Source organism: Manis javanica, chromosome 9 (genome assembly GCF_040802235.1).
Source record: "Manis javanica isolate MJ-LG chromosome 9, MJ_LKY, whole genome shotgun sequence".
Classification (NCBI taxonomy): domain Eukaryota; kingdom Metazoa; phylum Chordata; class Mammalia; order Pholidota; family Manidae; genus Manis; species Manis javanica.
In genome coordinates, this window is record NC_133164.1 from 113880347 (window position 1) to 113894131 (window position 13785).

General features: G+C 50.0%; 2 protein-coding genes across 3 annotated transcripts in view; one reads left to right on the plus strand and one right to left on the minus strand.

The window, feature by feature from the left end:
* Positions 1-13785, plus strand: part of LOC108385223 (uncharacterized) — a 131650-nt gene that overhangs the window by 114370 nt on the left and 3495 nt on the right. The window contains exon 10 of the mRNA XM_073213293.1: positions 6161-6343. The gene's annotated coding sequence lies outside the window, so the exon portion shown is untranslated. The remainder of the gene's footprint in view (positions 1-6160; positions 6344-13785) is intronic.
* The window catches only part of BCL2 (BCL2 apoptosis regulator), a 162337-nt gene that overhangs the window by 2854 nt on the left and 145698 nt on the right, over positions 1-13785 (minus strand). The window lies entirely within an intron of this gene.

The window sequence follows — 13785 nt, forward strand, 5'->3', positions numbered from 1 at the left end:
TTTTAGATTGAACCAATCAGTGAATGTTCATGTCTTGATTTTGGGGGGAGATTAGGTTCTACATTTGGACCCAATGAGTATTTGGACTACTGTCTAAATACATCTGACTATATAAATCAGTAAATGAAATTCTTTTCATTTGGTGTGATTTATTCAGGCATGAAGGAGGAAACAACATAGTTCCACATTGTTCCACAGCCTGGAATCGGAGTGCACAATTTCATTACGGCAGGCGACCACAGACCAGCCCCTCTGGCCTTGTGTGCAGAGGAGGTTCTGACACTGTCCAGTGCTTCTGTCCAAGGCAAGTCCTGACCTAGAGGGACCACATATTACCTGTCTTCCCAGTGCTGTAAGAGATCTGGGTGTATATAAATGCTTAATGAATATTTTTTCAATTATCAATTCATTTTCTGAATTAAATCACTGGTTTGAATTCTGTCTTTGGCCTAATGCTTCACCCAGTTGCTTACTCTGCTTGTTTGAAATTATTCCTTCCACATGGAACCACCTCTGGGAATCTTAGAATAGTTTGAAACGTGAGAGTTTAAGGCATCATTAGGGGAACTTCTCACATGATTAAATATAGACTTATAAGGTTGTTTTTCATGACTGCATAGTATTCCATCACATTATACACCATCCTTATTTAACCAATTCTTTATCTAAGTTGTTTTAAGCTTTTACTATTATAAACAATATTTTGATACACTTTTGTACATAAATTCTTGTCTACTTGTTCGGTTGTTTTTTTCGGAGACAAATTCCTAGAAATGAACTCAGCTGACCAGCCATGAAAATTGCTACCCACAGTCACAGAGGGTTTGTGCTGAGCCATTGTCTCTCTCACTGGTTTTCCTGTGACCAGTGGCATTTTTCACAAAAGGCAGACGAGGGCTCAGGGCAGTGGTTCTCACTGGGGGCAATCTGGCCCCCCCCAGGGGGCATATGACAAGGTCTGCGAACATTTTTGATAGTCATGGGTCAGAGCAGGGGCGCTGTTGGCATGTAGTGAGTAGAGGCCATGGATGCTCTTCTACACCCACCATGCACAGGACAGGACCCACCACAAAGCATTATTCAGCCCAAAACACGAGTCTGAGAAACCCTGTGAACAAAGGTTTAGAAGAAACTGTGGTTACAATCTATAGAGGACCCTGTGTCCATCTAGTGTGTCAACAGCTGTGGTGACATCAGCACAGGATCAGTTAGTTAGCCTGGACAGTAACCACTCCCCAACTAGTGGACCTTCAGATGGCCTAGATTAACTTTTACCAGGAGAGGGCGCAAGGGTTTTCTTCTTTCTTAACCTATTGTTAAAATTCTCTAAATTTGAGCCTTAGAAAAGCGAGGCCGTAGACATAAAAAAAATATGTGCTTAGTGCTCTGAGAACAAAGCTGAGGTAATAATCACGATGATCTGTCAAGGAACATACTTTCCTTATATGTAATCAGGGATAAACTGGGCAGAAAGGGATCAGGACATATTTACCAGCAAAGAAACTCTGCTTGTTCCAAAGAGCATCCCAGGATCCCACAGACACAGCGGTGAACACCTGGCAGCCTACCCTGCCAGTCTGCTCTCTGAGGGATGAAGGCAGGGACCCACAGAGCCCAGCCAAATGATGCAGGAATCCTTCAGGGCACTGGCGTGGGGCTGTGTGCAACTGGGCTTGACACTGAGCGGGTCCATGGTGGGCCATGCCTTCCTTTAATTAAGGGAGTTCTCTGCAGCAGCTTATGAAATAGACTAAGCCCTTGGACACCTGGGGAAATGGTAGAAGCAGGGCCAGACTTGGGCTGGCATGTCCTCCCTGTTTGCCTGGTGCACAGTTCCAGGGGGCAGAATATCCTACTCTCTGGAGCTGGAACGATTCCCTCTCCCGACCTCCACCCCTTCATGCAAATAACTGTTTCTAATGGACCTAATGGGCTATTTCTGATGGGTATTATAAAGAAAAACATTATTTCTGCAGTGGGATGAGCTAAAGTAGCATCCTTTGACTCAAAGAGTGAGCACGGAAGTGCTGATGCAGCCTTAGGGCTGCGGGAACAGCTCTGGACTTGGGGGAGAAGGTCCGGGTGAAATCCCGGCTTTGACATTTTATTGCTTATGACCTTGAACAAATTACCCAACCCTGAGCCTCATTTATTTCACCCATAAAATTGGTTGTTGTGAAGATTAATGTAGGTGACTCAAAGGCATTTATAAAGGTGGCCTAGAATGTGAGCTGGTGGAAGGATTAGCTTGTTCCCTAGTCTGCCCCACTCTAGAGGGTTTACTGACCCTTCTGTTTTACAGAAGCAACTCTCTAGCACCCCTAAAGAGTCAGATTTTGGCTCTGAAGATGCTTGGTAATTACTACAGAAACTGAATTAAAATGCACATGTGACGTGTTCTGCTCGAGGATGGGAAGTGACAATAAAACGCCCACCCATACTTCCTCAGAATACTGAGTCAGCTTAGAGGGCTGAGGGGTGTCATCTGACTCCCCTGAGATTTGTTCTGGCCCCTGAGGTTTGCCCATCAATGATTACCAAGCGCAAAGCAGACCCTGCGGTCTCAGGACTGAAGATCCTAAGAGCTACTGTCGTAGAGAGTCTTGCTTTTTCAAACATCCTGATTAGGGTGATTTCCGAAGTCTGTTTGAACAGCCTGTCATTATTTGTTTAAGTTTGAAAGCTGTTTTAAATAAACACATGCTCATTTCATGTATTAAAAGCAACAAAGACCGAAAAAGAAAACCTGGGCCGTGGTCACGTGATTCGGCCCAAATCCCAGCCTATACATTGAGGAGGCACGGGTACCCTTGCTCAGGCCAGGACTGGCAGGGGATCTGCCCGATTCCTGGGATGAGCACAGCAGCCTGGGAGGCAGGCGGCCTTCCTCCTCCTGCTGGCCCCTCACGTCAGGCAGCAGGCAGGCAGGGCCTCAGCTCTGGAGGCTCTTTTGCAATTTCTCCAGAAACTAAAAATCAGGGGCACAGACAGTCTGAGGAGGGGTTCCACCCACAGTCGGCCCAACAGGGTGGCCAAACTCCCGACCTCAGTCAGGCCTTTGCTGTGCAGTGGGAAGTAAGCCAGTGAGCTATCGACAGGAACAGTCAAGACTCAAGACTCTAAGCAGGAGGACAGCAAAAGTGTCCTTGTTCCTAACGCATTGTGACCGGTAGTGGGGCCGCTCCCAGCCCCTTCTCTCTCTCTTTCCGTCTCTGTCTCTGTCTCTCTGTCTCAGATCCACACTGCTCCCTGAGGCAACCCACCCTCCAAAATTTTCCCTTTCCCTCAGAACCCTTAAGAAGTTTCATTTAAACCTGGTTCCAAATAAGATGAGTTGAATAAACAAATGAGTGGGGTTGGCAAAAACAGAAAAGAATGCTGAGTCCTGCTGGAAAGGAAGGGGTTTGCGGGGGAGCCCCACATACTCTTATGCAATCGATGGATTCCCGGGTGAAGGCAACACCACACACCTTTGTCTTCGGCAATGCATGTCAGAAGCCTTCAAATAAAAAGCTTTGATTCTTTTGCTATTAATGCTACTTGGAGTTACGTATCATGAAAAAAATAATTTAAAAAATGCATAGCTTTGTTATAATAGTTGAAATGTGAAAACAGCTTAAATGTCTAAAAATATGACAGGCTAAATGAACTTATAGCACATTCGTACATGGACTACTCCTCGGCCCTGAACAATTGTGCCTTCCATTTACCGGCAGGGCAAAGTGTTCCTAACATGGTACTGAGCGGACCGGGTAGCAAGGTCAGGCCACTGGCTCGTGCTGGTTCTCAGCTCTCCTCATCCGCTGGGGAAATTTAACGTGGCTTGGCTGGTTATGAACAGATTCGAGGTGCAGCCACATCCCACAGTCATGGAGCTGACTGAGGATGCAGGTGTCGCAGGACCACGGGAGGCCCTAGGGGGGAAAGCCATCCTGCCCTCAAAGAGCATACAACGCAGAGACAAGTGACGCCAACACACGCACATCAGAACTAAATAAAATCACGGTGCGCTGCCATTTTGTATCCTGCACAGAGCAGACAGTCCAGTCAGCAGTTAGTAGAAAATGAAAAGAAAATGAGACGGTGTTAACAGGAGCTCAAACACTGCTATGGAAGCCTTTGGCATTTTCTATTTTTCATGGCTTTAAAATTTTGTCTCCGTGGGGATCACCTGCCTCACAACAGCCTGAGGGTTGGGGAAGGAAAGGGTGAACCGCAGGAACACAAGGGCTTGAGCTGGACAGAACTTCCAAGCAGTTCAGATCTCCCGCCCTGGTGTAAAAATGCCTAATAAAGATATTAGTCCTTTTTAAATAGGTGAGACAAAAGAAATCTAGACAGGTGCAGTACATCACTTAAAGTATGTGCAAAAAAGCAGGTATGAGGAGGGCGAGGCGCGCAGAGACGGGGTGTACATCTCCCGCCTGTGCTTAACGGGTTTGACCGTCGGCGGGCAGCTGGCTCTTCCGTCTCCCCGGGAGCCTCCTACCTGCCTCCCCCAGCTTGCTTCCTCCTGTACCCGACCTTCTCTGTGCCCCATCCTGCCCTCTGCCACAGCAGCCTCATCTGGCCTTCCAAGGGTTGCTGAGGAAAGTCGCCCAGCCGTGCAGACCAGTGCCCTCCAAAGCCCCGGACTCCAGACCCCGTGAGTTCTTGGGCCCACTTAGCCCTCTTCGCCCATGGTCAGAGATCCCTTCCTGGGCTCCTTTCCACGGCTATTCTGAACAGCCACTGCTTTACTCGTGTGCTCTCCTCACCTTTCCACAGCTGATGTCATCTCTCTTTCTCTGAGAAAATCGGGGCCACTGGGCAGGAATGAGCACGGCTTCCTGTGCTGGCATGGCCACTGACTTACGTCTCCGTCCTTCCCTGCTCCTTCCCACCCTGCACCCTTGTTCCTGTCTCCCGTTGCTTCTGGAACCTTCCTCCCTCAACGGACCCTGCTCTCAACTACAGTTTCACCATTATCCTTCCGTCTTTTCTTCTTTGTCATACAAATATTCACATTTCCTCAAGATGTCCCTGCTGATGCTGCGTTCACCCTAAGATCATCCTCTCTCCCCGCCCTCCCATGCATCCCAATAGGCTGTGTTCCCACCCATTTTTTAGTCCAGCCAGCATGGCTGCTCCCCTTTGGTGCCTCTGAAATCCCCCCCGGAGACCACAGATACCCTCCATGTGGCTAAATCCACTGGATGCTTCCAGGCTGCAGCTTCCTGAGGGCTCTGAGGCGCTGAACACCGGGGCTGCTGAGGGTCTTCACTCCTGCAGTATTTCTTCTCTGCTGCCTTCCCGGACACCGGCTACTCCACCCGCCCTGACAGGCCCTCAGGGCTCCCTGGGCTTCTGGTCTGGACCGTCTTCTCCACTCTCCCGGTCATAAATGTCATTCGTACGATCACGTCTCTGCCACCCTTACATCCAGCCCCACCTGCCCCTCTGACTGCCGGATCCCTACTCCTGTTGCTTTTATGATGTCCCACCAGAAGTCCCAAACTGGAGCTGTCACAGCTCCGGCCAGCTGGCCCCTCCTCCTGCCTTCCCCTGCCCTCGCTGTCAGGTGACTCCACACCCTGATTGTCCCCTGAATGTTGTCCTCGTCTTTACCTTTCACCCATTCACTGGCAAATCCCACAGTCTCGGGTTGGGTTTCCCCAGAAGCAGACCCTAAGACAATGACTTGCGTGTGAACAGTTCATTTGACAGATGCTCCCAGGGAGTGGGGAAGTGGGGAAGTGAGATAGAAAAGGGCAGACAGCCATGAAATCGCCTCACCAAGTAACTGTTGCTGGCAGCTGGGCATAATCCTGCTGGGAAACCTGGGGGCCAGGGCAGCGCAGGCACCTTTTGCTATCCCCCTAACAGGCTAGGGAGCTGGGGTATTTATACTGTCCACTCCTTCCATTCATTGGCTGAGGGCTGCTCCTATAGAGGTGTCAATACCTAGCACTTCCCACAGGCCTTGCACCCAGACAAAGTGGACTTGAGAGGCCAAAGAAAGCCCTCGGGGAAAGACATGCCAATGCTGAATCCCTCGTAGCCAGAGGTCAAGCCAGTGAGCACTGCAGTGGTAAAGGGCAAGGGGATAATATAAGGCACTGTATGCACCACCCATCTGACCAATAAATAGGTCTCTATCCCCATTCCCTTCTCTCCCCAGGATTACTGCTATGACTGCCCATCTGAGGTCTGCCTCCAGTCTTGTGCCCAGCTTCAGTCTACTTTCCATGTTGCAGCCGGAGGGATCCATTCAGCACCAGAGCTGTCAAATTCCTTAACGTGGCATCCACAGCTCCCAGTATTCTGGCTGAAACCTAGCTCTCCTGCTCAGCTTCTGCTACTTGTAAGTTAACTTTGGTTCATTCAGGGATTCAGTGTAATCATTTTCTGCAGGCAACTTTCTCCAAGCCCCTGGGCTAAGCTAAATAATCCCTGGCTATTCTCAGTTTACTGTACTGTCTGAAGATCACCTGTTCACATGTCTGCCTTCCTATATCCAGCTCCTAGCACCTGGAGGAACAGGGACCACATTTTATTTATCTTTGGTTCCCGGGTGCCTGTGTCAGTCACACACTAGGCACTCAGCAAATGTGTGTGGAACTGAAATAAGCTTATTTCTTTTACTATAGAGTAGGTTTTCCAAACATATCTTACTAGATGATTTTTTAAAGGGGGGGGGGGATGTTGAAAGGACAAATAAATGATGGGCTTAAACAAAATCCAGTGCTTTTCATGGCACAGCCTCTAGTGTCTTCCTATGAGGCACTGATGCTCAGCCAGACTCTAACGGTCAGCGTTAGATCTGATGGCCAGGTTCTGTGCCATGCTGGTCGGTAAATATTTTGAGTAACAACCCGACCTGTGCGCCTTGTGAGTCTCCAAGAGACGGATAAGCCGAGCAGCGTTTTCCAAACACACATCTGACCATGTACTTCACTGTCAGGGAGAGTCCTGCTGTGTTCTGAAGACATGCTTTGAAAATGCTGCCTGGAGGTGGAAAAATACCACCAATACTGCCCACCGTGCAGGACAGGGGGCCAAGCTGTTTCTGGCCATCCACAGGAATAAGAAGACCCCCCTCCCCCATGGCAACCAGGCCTGCATTCCACTAAGGGGTGTGAGCATCAGTTGGAAAGCCACCTACGAAAAGGGCTCCAAGACACAGCACCCACGAACAGGCAACTGCCAGGCGACAGAGCATGTTGGGAGAGAGAGAGAGGGAGGGACACAAAGGAGGGAAAAAGGGGGACACGCACAGAGAGATGGGTGACCTTCCTGAAGCCGAGGCAGGAGTGATTCTCCGGACACCAACCTTCCAACCAGGGCTGAGATCGAAAGGGGAAGCAGGGGGCCCGCACTGCTGCATGTCGTGGCCAGCACAGCACCCTCGAGGAAGTGAGGACTTTTTTCTACCTGAATAAAGCAGCTGGTGAGGAAGTGACTCCATTTCCCCCCTTATCATTGGCTGAGCAGGATTTCCTCTGCAGCCACTTTGTGCTGAATGAGTCTTGAGGTTCCATCTGCAGATCGGGGTGGGGGGGCTTTGGCAGCTGCAAGCTTCTGTCCCCTGTGGCTCTTCCTCCTTCACCCTCCCTTCTCTCCCAAAATATTGATTCCGGGTTTGGGGGAAAAGGAAAGAACAAAAAAAAAAAAAAAAAAAGACCCAACTCTCAAGCATGTCACGGAAGGACACACAGCTGCCCAGCCTGCAGATGTGAAGAGAAACCCAAGCACAAGAAGCACAATGACCCCCCGTCAGGATTGCAGGGACACCCCCGAGGCGGGCTCCTGTGAAAGAAGCTCCATCTTGGAGGGACTCCGGGCCCAGGGGGAGGCGCTAGTTGGATCACAGGGCAGGGACATAAAATGAAACCTAATCTAAGTGTCATCTGGATGTAACTGGAAACTTGCTAGAGACATGGCAGGAGATGAAAAACCCAAACAAAACAAAAAACAAAACTTGCCCGCCTACCCCACTTGGTAGGGAAGTTTGGGTGTATTTTGTTATGCAAATAGAGCTAGGGAGGCAAATCAGGCAGGAGGCCCTCAGGAGCCAGGGAGGGCAGAAAATGAGAAGCCCCAGAGTTCCTCCCTTTCCTGAGCAGGGGCACAGCGTGAAGATGATTTGCAAAGGGGTCTGACACTCCGGAACCCCTGCAGCCAGGCACCAGGTCAAAGGCATGTGCTGTGTACACCTGCTGGAGGAACCTCGAGCCAGAGCCGGCCAGTTCCAGGGCGGGATCTAAGAGGGTGCTAGTCTCACTGCCATGTGGGTGGGGTAGGAGGTGCTATCTGGAAGGAAGCACACAGACAAATTCCCCAGGCACTCACTGTGCCAATCCTGCCGAGAGGCGAGGGCACTCCTGCCAGGAGATGCCAACTGTCCAGTGCTTCAAAGGACCATAGGTGGCAGATGGGCAAAGCTGTGCAGCAATAGCAGAATGTGTTAAAATATGTTAATAATTGTCCTGTTGGGTTCATCATATTCATATAAAAAACCCAAACAGGAGAAACTAAAGGCCATATTTATCCTAGGTCTTAAAATCCCATCTTCGGGTTGTTTCATGAACCAAACATCTTTATAAGGTGCTGAGGAATCTTACAGCTAAACGACCCACAGGCTCTGCCCTGTAAGAACTGCCTGGTAATATTATTCTCAGCGGCTTTAATGGCTCAAGAGTTTCCAAAGCGCTTTGCATGTGTGTTGTGTTCATCTTACAGCCCCGCCCACCGAGGCCTGAGAAGGGCCCCTTCCACAGGATCCCACAGGCACCGTGGCGGCAGGAACCTGCCCGGCAGTGTCCTGGCTTTAAAACAAAGTCTCTTCATTTTTTTTCCTTACCTTCCTCATTCCAATGCCTCCTTTTGGCTAGAAGCCTCTAAGTGCCTGCATTTTTCTGGCGCTTGGCTCTTCCTTGCTGAGGGCTTAGGCTACTTTCACCGTTTGGGGGGCAAACACCACCAAATGATATTGTGTTGGGCATGAAGATATGTTGAATACAAGAAGTGTAATAATTACAACTTGATAATAGAAAGACAAATAGCTCAGTTACAAAACAGACAGACTGGAACTGACATTTCAGTAAGGAAGCTATACAAATGGCCAGTAAACACGTGAAGAAATGCTCACCGTTAGGGAAATGCAAATCAAAGCCACAAGGAGAGACCACTTCATATGCGCTAGCATGGCTATGATGTAAAAAATGGACAATAACAAGTTTGGTGGGGAGGGTGAACAACCGGAAGCCTCACACATTGCTGGTGGGAATGGAAAATGGTGCAGGGGCTGTGGAAAACAGTAGTGGTTCCTCAGAAAGCTGGACAGTTGCCACATGATCCGACTTCCACTCCTAGATACATACCCAAGGTAACTGAAAATCTATGCTCACAAAAACACTTGTACACAAATATTCACATTAGCATTACTCAGAAGAGCCAAAAGAGGAAATGACCCATATGTCCATCAACTAATGAATAGATAAACAAAAGGGGGTAGATACACACAACGGAATATTATCCAGACATAAAAAGGAACAAAGCATTGATACAAGATACAACACAGATGATCCATGAAAACATTACGCTCAGTGAAAGAAGCCAAGCATACCTGGTCACACATCGTATGGCGCCATTTATATAAAAAGTTCAAGACAGGCAAATCCACAGGGATAGAAGTAGATAGCAGTTGCCAGGGGCTGGGGATAGAGGAGAACGGTGAGTGATGGCTAATGGGCACAGGGCTATTTTTCTTTGCAGTGACAAAATAGTCCTGGAATTAGGTAATAGGGAGAGTTGTACAACCTCGTGAATATACTAAAAACCAGTCAATCACTTTAAATTGAATTCAATGCTTTCTCCATTATATAAAAAAACTTGATTACATTTCTCACACTACCTAAAGAAAGGGACTAAACTATTTTTAAACCACACAGAACCTGCCTGAAGGACTGGCTTGTTCTGCAACCTGTGTTCACAGGTGTGTGGGAAAATGGGGCTCCTTTGATTAGAAACTGCACAACCATCACCCTCCCTTTAATGATTTTTTAAAACACAGGAGGTGGCGTGGTGGCTGAAAACTGTTCTGGATGAAGAGGTAGGATGGCTGAGGGGCAATTTGGGTGAGCAATTCACCACTTCAGGCTTTCCTCATCTGAAAACCTGATCGGTAGCTAATCTCCAAGGATCCTCTCTCCAATCTACCACCCTGGGCTTCCACAGTTAATGATCTCATTTTCTATCTTTTCTCATGCATCTCCCAGGATGTGAACCTGCTGTAAATGACTGGCCTGTTCCTCTCTGTGGATTTTTTCTGCCACCCACTGGCCTTCCCCCCTACTTGCCCCCAAGCCCACATGGCCTCAGTACCTCCTGCTGTGAGTGTCATTCTCTGGGACTCTTGGAGTCCCTCCTCTCTCCAACGTGATAGCCAAGCTGCCTTGGCCTCTGACATGCCTGTGTGCTTCCCATTTCTTTGTTTTTATGACCATAATCCTGGCATTTGTCCCACAGGGCCCTCTGCCTCTCATGCCAATTTTAATCAGAACTGGTGATGTCAGTGTCCTTCAGAGCTGGGAGTAGGGGGGAAGCTTTGCTTCTCCTCAGCATCAGATGGGACCCAACACTGCCTGATGCAGGCCAGCGGCCCTTGGTGGACTAGCGTTTGCCATGTGTCCCCCAACTGTTCTTTCTTGGGTTCTGGAGTCTCAGGTGTGGTTCCCCTCCCGGCCCCCTCGCTGGTGTCCAGACCAGCCTTGGTGTTCGTGAGCATGCACTTCATCACCATGAGCTCGGCAGCAGGTGCGCGTGTGCTCCTTGGACCGCACTCTCTGGACCACGTGTGCAGTGTGGCCATGTGGCCTGTGAACACACGGCAAGGGACCTGCTGCTCTCCCTGCCACCAGTTAATTCATGAAAATATGCCAAAAAATGGGAACTGAAAGCAGATGCTTGTTGAGTTCTACAGCTTGGCCTAATCACTGTCATCAGGATGCCACTGCTGGGAGTCAGGGGGAACGGGGTCCTTCATTTATTAAACGTGGAGTGCCGGAGTTGGGGGCCAAATGTCTGATTCTTACTTATTTAAATCAGCAAGTGTTGACTGAGGGTGGTGGTGGTGGGGAGTACAAAGAACCCGCAGTTCCTAATAGGAACTTGCTGAAAGTGGCCTCAGATCTGGAGGGGGGCATGTCAGAGTGGAAAGAGCGAAGCAGACCGACTTTCTATGGACATCGTCCTTAGTGGGGTGCCGCCAGCCTCTAGTCAGGTCTGGTCGGACGCTTGATTTCAGGACAGGGTAAGAAATCAGCATGGGTGTCCTTTCTGGAAGCCCCCCACTGCATGGGCTCCGGGGCCCTTGCTTCTGTCACAGACTCAGACACGGGTCAGGGCCAGATCTGCCCCCCAATCGTGCTGGCCCTGTGGTTCTCAGTTCGCAGCAAGAACAAAGCAAATTCTGCTTAAACCTCCCAGGATGCTAATATCAGCTCAAAAGCACCCCAAGATATAATAAACCTTACTCTGTTCCCAGCTCCCCAATTCAGCAGCCCTGCAAGTCACAGCCTGATTGTCAAAATGACCCAGGTGATCCTCAGAGCAGGGCACCTGTGGGAGAAGCCTCTCCCGCACACCACAGACCCACCCGCAGTAGGAAGAGCGAGTGGCCCCTCTGAGCCTGGGAAGTACTCACTGGGCTCCACGTGGGCGTGCTAAGAAAAATCTGCTTTCGCTTTGTAATTTGTGATTTAGTTCAGTTCACCTGGAAAGACTCAACATGAATAAAAACAGATGCACTTCAAGGTGCACGGCCTGGCTCTCTGACAATCCTCTTCCTTCCGCATCAGGCAGTCTTCCTGTGTCTGGGAAGAGAGCCCCATCACAGGCAGATGCAAGGTCTCTGTCCGTGCGACAGCTGCTAGCACTGGGACTGACGTGGGCAAGGCCAGCGCCGTGGCTCCAGACCTAGGCTCACTGCAGGGAGGCACAGATGCTGGCGTGACCTCGCGTCTAAATACATGTTTACTGTGAAGAACTTCTGACTGTGCATGCTTTCTGTTACCAGAACAATAAAGAGCCATATATGCAAACAGGGAGAGAGAGATGGAGGTGGGGGTACCTACACACACAGAAGGACAGGGAGAAGAAGACAGAGATAGACAGACAGACAGACAGATCCTGAAAGCAACCATGGGTGAGCTTCCAGTGAGTGGAGGGGCTGCAAACATCCCTTCAGCACAGCCTCCCCGGGGCAGCTGATGGCTGGCTGGCCCTGTACAAGGACTCCCGCTCGCAGTGAGGTGAGCCTGCCGTGGACATCAACAAGGCCTGTCAGTGGCGTCGGCAGTGGGCACTTAGGAGGAGAGAAGCTGTGCCCTGAGAGCTCAACTTCCAAATAACTGTCACTTCCCATCCTACACTCAACACATTTGCAGCCGGCAGTGCACAGCCTGCAGGACCTGCAGACCTGCCTGCAGAAGGTGCTCAAGTATTTGTTGGCTGGAGCCAGAATGGGATCCGAGCCACACCCCTGGGTCTCACTACACTGACTTACTCTTCAGGCAAGGGGATGGACTGGAACTCCACAGGACTTCCTGGCAGGTGAGCAGGTGATGTCCCCAGCTACATGCGTGGCCTCGCAGCTCCTGCCGTCACTGGCACATTCGGGTGGGTCAGCTCAAGTTGATTCCATGGTGCAAATATGCACTGAGCACCTGCTCTGGGAAAAATGCCCCCCTCAGTGCTGCAGGGAAATGCGGGTGGCCATGGCATCTGTACGAAAACCACTCCTTGGACCCAGCACAGTGTCTTACCCCAATCAAGGACTCTGTAAAGGCTCCTCCAGTGGGCCCACGGAGAGATGGCATGTGTCTCACCATAAATATTGTTTGCTAAGGTCATAAGAAGTAGCTCATTTATTTGGGCTGGCAGAGCCTTCAGACAAGTCTTTGGCTCTAGCAAATTGTTATTTCCACTGAGGGGACCCTTTGTCCAAGTGCATGGCTCTTAGATCCATGTGCAACATGCTTTTCATACTAAAGCTGGTGCCAACTGGATGGCCCTTGCTAGCTCTGTGTGGCACTTCACAAGTGTGGCCCTGGTGCCCTCGCTTCCATCCCTCCTGCAGACATAACTGAGTCAGGCAATTCAACCACAGTCAAACCACTTATCTGAACACTACCTGTTGTACCAGACCCCATGAGGCAGCTCTTACAAAGGACATTATACAGAAGAGACGGGGGGCAGAGAGGTCACACAACTTGCCCAAGGTCACACAGCTCATGTGTGGCAAAGCTGCAGTTTGAATCAAGGACTGTGCAACCCGTAGGTGTGCAGCTTTTTCAACTGCACTTTGCTTCTCCTGTTGGAGACAGAAAAGAAGTAGGAGATCCAGGCCTTGGGGAGACAACAGTTCAATATGAGAGGTTAAACAGCAAGTCCTGAGGAGGGGCATAGGATCAAGTGGGAGTTGGGGCCATGGTGTTGGCAGGTCCTCAGGGGGCTTGTGGACACAGCCAGAGCTAGTCAGAGTGAGCAGGGCTACGTTCACAGAGAGAAGCCCATGACCACAGAGAAAGCACGAGTCAGAAGGGCCTGCCCCCGGGCTCTCTGCAGAACTCGATCCCATGGGAACATGTGCAGCATTCCGGAATCCCTCAGTCTGTGGTTTGGCCCTGGTGGCTGATACTGCACGTGCCTCCTCCAGAGTATTTAAAAATGCCATGTAGATAGAGACATGAATCCCGCAGGAGAAATTCCTCCCGTCGTGTTCAGGAAAAGCCCTTCTATTAG